General features: G+C 34.9%; 1 protein-coding gene across 4 annotated transcripts in view; it reads right to left on the reverse strand.

Annotated features, from left to right (window-relative positions):
* The window catches only part of DZIP3 (DAZ interacting zinc finger protein 3), a 121889-nt gene extending 117053 nt beyond the window's left edge, over window positions 1-4836 (reverse strand). Inside the window, exon 1 of one of the 4 annotated variants that reach the window (XR_002173832.3) lies at window positions 4563-4836. The gene's annotated coding sequence lies outside the window, so the exon portion shown is untranslated. Of the gene's footprint in view, window positions 1-4300; window positions 4541-4562 lie in introns of those variants that run through there. The other 3 variants (XM_019922836.3, XM_019922838.3, XM_033855853.2) reach the window with 3 other exon arrangements.
* Between the last annotated feature and the right edge of the window lie 100 nt (window positions 4837-4936).

Raw genomic sequence — 4936 nt, forward strand, 5'->3', positions numbered from 1 at the left:
TATTTTACTTATATCTCTTTTTTTTTTTTTGCTATATCTCCCATTAAAATAAAAGCTCTACTTGGGTAGACATTTTTTGTCTATTTGATTCACTGCTGTACCCCCAGAACCTAGAAAGGTACATGCCACTCAAGCTAGCATTAAATATATGGTGGGTAAATGAATTAACAGTCAGCTCTGTGTTCACACCTCTGATACAATTCCCTTAGTACAATATTCAGTATTCTACAAACTCTGCACATTCATCAAAAATACAGTTCATAACACATACAGTTCATGATACATACAGTTCATGAATCATACAGTATGATTTATCTAATATGACTTAAAACCTGGTAATGAGACATTAAAAAATTCCATTTTACTATTCAGCATTGAAGATATGCTCTTTTAAAGTTTTTCCAGAAGAAATAAAGGAGCTTCCCAGCCCTTGAGTTGTAAGCTCCTAAGCAAATTTTGCTTAACTCCCTTAAATGTGTTTCCTGAACTATAAATTAGGAAAAATACCTACATCAAATACAAAGAACAGACAGGAATAAAAATGTACAAAGAAGAGGGATTTCATGCCACTCCTTGATGAAGGAATTGGATACTTAATATTTTGCCTTAAAAAAATATGTGTTCCTACAGCATTCTATTTCTCTTGAAAAGCACTTATTCTGGTTTGCTACTTTCCCAACAGACTCTAAGACCTTTGAAAAATAACTAGCATTCAGTGAATATTTGATAAATGAATGAATATTAGCATTTTAAAAATATTTACCAGAATGATTAAAATAATTAAACTTTTTTTAACTACAATGTGGATGCTCTCTTTAGCTACTGTCTTTTTAAATTTTTCTGGTATGAACAATCTTTAATAAAAAATATAGTATGGAAATATACTAAGTCTTCAACTTTTAAAAAATTATAAAAGGAACAAATAAAAGAAAAATATATTTATATGGATGAAATTTTTCAAGATAAAAGTAAAATTAGTGATTCTGAAGAAAAAAAAATTTAATAAAACCAAAGTTGCTTCTTGAAAAGCTGAATAAAATAGACAAACCCCTGGAAAGCCCCACTAAGAAAACAGATAACATTATAATGAAAATGGAAATTCAAATCTACAAAGAAGAGATTAAGAGAATTATTGTATACTGATGTAACTTTACATCAATAAATTTTCAAATTTAGAGAAATAGTTGGTATGTTAAAAATTTTTATTTCCAAAGCTAACACAAGAAGATAGAAAAAATTATCAGATCAATAACCATATTACAAATTCAAATATTTTCTAAAGATCTACCATGAAATAAGCTATCAAGCTTGATTTTATAGGCCAGTTGTACGTAATCTACAAGGATCAAATGATTCTATTTGATTCTCATTATTCTATAGCATAGAAAAAAAGATGGAAAATTTCCAATTCATTTTTCAAAAGTAACATACAATCCAAATTCCAAAAGAGTGAATAAAGAAAATTTATTTTAAATTCTCCCAAACATAAATATAAAATCCTGAATAAAATATCTGCAGCATAGCAAATATAAGGTTTGCTACTACTTCTTGTGTGACCTTGGGTAAATTACTTCACCTCGCTCTCATTTTTTTCCGTCTGTAAAATGAAGATCATAATAGTACCTAAAGCATGACATTATAAAGATTAAACAGTTAAGTTCTTAGAACAGTGCTTGGCACATGGCAAATGCTCAATATGTGTTAGCTATTATTATCCTAAAAATAAAATCAATATAATCCACTGCATTATCATTTTAAAGGAAAAAATAAGATATATAAACATTTAATAATTTTTTTAGCAGACATTTCAGCAAATCTTTAAATAAAACTGGTATAAAGGGCAATCGCCAAAACATTTTAAAGAATATTTATCTCACGCCAATAGCACAAATTATACTAAGTGTTAAAATACTGGTCATTCCCATTCAATTAAGTAATAAGACTACGATGTTCAATATCATTATGATTATTCCATACTTTAAAGATTACACTAATGAAATAAAGTATAAGAACAAATATTGGAAGGGATGAAATTATTATTTGCAGATGATATATAGCTAGAAAATCTAAGAGAGGAAGCAAAACTGAATCAATGAGGAATTTTAGTCAGTAGGCTGGATAAAAGATATACCAAAAATCAGTTTCTCTTTTAACAGTAGCAATAACAAATAAAAAATTTATAGGAGAAAAAGAGAACCCACTCACAGTAACAAAAATTATATAATACCCAGGAATAAATTTAATGAAAATGGTACAAGACTATATGATAAGCTATATTAAATTTCATTGAACATAAAATACAACCTGAATACTTAATATTGACTACCTCAGCAGTTTCTATATCTTCTCTATCACCCAACCTAGAAACTTGGAATCCCTTCTAGTTTCATCCCTCTCCTCACTCTTCACATTTGAAATCAGTCACTAAGTCCTGCCTATTCCACCTCATATATATTTCTCAAATTTGTCATCTTTTTGCTCTCCACTTCAATTATCTCGGCTATCCTTTGGAAAGATTCCAGTATATTAAATACTCTCCCTACTCCTGGTCTTATCCTCCTCAGAATCATAGCCTGTCTAGCTACCAGGGTAATCAATCTAAAACACAAACCTAACTAGATTAGGCCCCAGTTTAAAACCAGAGATCACCACTGAATTCAGGATGGAGTCCAAGCTCAAAGTTAATAAAGCCTTCAGTCATTTGGACCCAGCTTCGTCTCCTTCTCCTCCTTTCCCATCTTTTTGTGTCTTAAAACATGGCTCTGTTTCTCATATTAGGATACGCAAGTATCTCCAACAAAAGATACTTCTCACCGCTACCACAAGTGGTATATCCTACTAAATTTACATCAATTTTTGGTGAAGATTTTTTGAGAAAGACCTTATTTTACATTAAAATAAATACGGAAGAGATGCAAAATTTGTGACTGCTCAAGTTAAAACGCAAGATTTCGAAGAAAGATGGCACTTACAGCAAACAGCTTTGACCCTTTCCCTCAGGTCAAAATGGGGATAATCATGATACATTTGTCATTATTAGTGAAAAATCTGACACTGCCAAACTACTATCACTGTATTTGCCAAGGAACTAAGATGTAACTAATACTTGCTGAGAACATAACTATGCCAGGCAACTGTTCTAAATTCTTCGTTGGTTAACTCATTTTATAATAACTTGACATGATTTCATCTCTACTACTCTCACACTTGCTCTCTACTCCAGCCATAGTGGTGTCCTTGCTGTTCCTTACACACATTCTCAGGCTCCCATTTCAAGGCCTTTGCCCTTGCTATTCTATCTAGAAATCTTTCCCCTTAGAGAGCATAGGTCTCTTTTTCAACTCCTTGTAGTACTGATATTTCCTCCAATGTTGTTTTCTCTATCCTGACCTCCCATTTCCCTTCCTTTTAACCATAACTCTAGAAGAATAATTCTCTATCTTTTTTCTCCATCTCGCTTTCTTTACTGTGCTTGTTATTTGTTTTTCTTCCCCCATCAGAAGGTAATGGTAGGATTTTTGTTCTATGACAATAGGATTTTTACGTTATTCACTGAATATAGTGCCTAGACCACTGCCTAGCACATTCTAGGCTCTAATTATTTACTGAAGGAACAACTTTATGAAACAGATACTACTGTTAGTCAAATTTTACTTTATGAAGAGACTGAAGCAGTGAGAATTTGCCTGTGATCCCATAGTAAAAGGCAGAGCTAGGATTTGTAAGCAGACAGCCTGGCTTCACTCTTTACCACAACTGCATGGTGCCTCTAATTTGTGCGGTGAATTCCATATGCACGATCTACTTAGTACATTTCCTTGATTAGACAGTTCCTTCCCAGCCGGTTCCCTGACTGGCAGGTTTAGCGCACTTTATACAGTCAATTGTTTACAGAATGAATAAATGCATAAATACATTAATTACCCAATGATTTACGCCTCAATTATTATTTTAAGCTTTCAGGCTTAATTTTTAACTTAATATAAAAATAATTCCTGCCTTTAAAAATACAGTGACGTAGAATACTTTCTTTGAATTGACAAAACATGATTTCTGACAAATGGTTTAATTAAAAGGACGTGTACCCTATTCTTAAAATTTTATCCAAACTGGCTTTTAAAGCTTCATTCAACATTAGCATACATTAAGCAAATAGCTCCAGAACCAGCCTGACTCATTTCATTATATATACATGCATAATATTATCTCTAATGAAAAACCGCGAACAGTGCCATTTCCTTAGACACCAAGATTTATAAATCAACCAACTACGCCAGATAAAAACAGCACCTTCACTTACAAAAACTGACGCTAATCAGAACACCCTCCGGAGCAACACTTGGCTCAGGAGTCACCTGGACCAGCTTTCTCAAACAAATTTGACAACCACTATCATAAGGGCATGACTAACTTGCCACCGAATCCGAATGGCCATAGGTTTACTCTAAGAAACAAACATTCCTGAGTAGAAGGGGTGGACAAATGAGCGGTTTTAAAAAGAGGCCCCTCCCAGGCCGCCTCAAAATCTAGAGCCCAAGATTCTCCTCCTCAGAGCTCCTCACCGTGTCTAGACTAGGGGGAAGCGACCATTTCTCAGGTAGAGGATGATGAACAAAGGAAAAACTGGCCATCCAGCGTGAAGGCCGAGGAACCAAACGCAAACAGACCGCACTGATTAACAAGGACCCCCCGGGCGTCCCACCGGCCCACCGCCCCTTCACAGGTGGAGCCGCAATTGCACTTCTCGCGAGATGTCTCGTCTTCACGGGATCTCGAACTGAAACCTCGCGGCTTTTCGGATCAGGGGGTCTAAAAGGACAACTCGCAGCCCGCCTCACGGACTCACGAAGGGCCTCGATCCCCACCTCACCCTCCCTCCACCACCACGCCCCTCCCCTCCCTTCCCTTCCTAGAAGGGTCACTTCCCCAGGTTGCC

The sequence above is a fragment of the Tursiops truncatus genome, chromosome 4 (genome assembly GCF_011762595.2).
Source record: "Tursiops truncatus isolate mTurTru1 chromosome 4, mTurTru1.mat.Y, whole genome shotgun sequence".
Classification (NCBI taxonomy): domain Eukaryota; kingdom Metazoa; phylum Chordata; class Mammalia; order Artiodactyla; family Delphinidae; genus Tursiops; species Tursiops truncatus.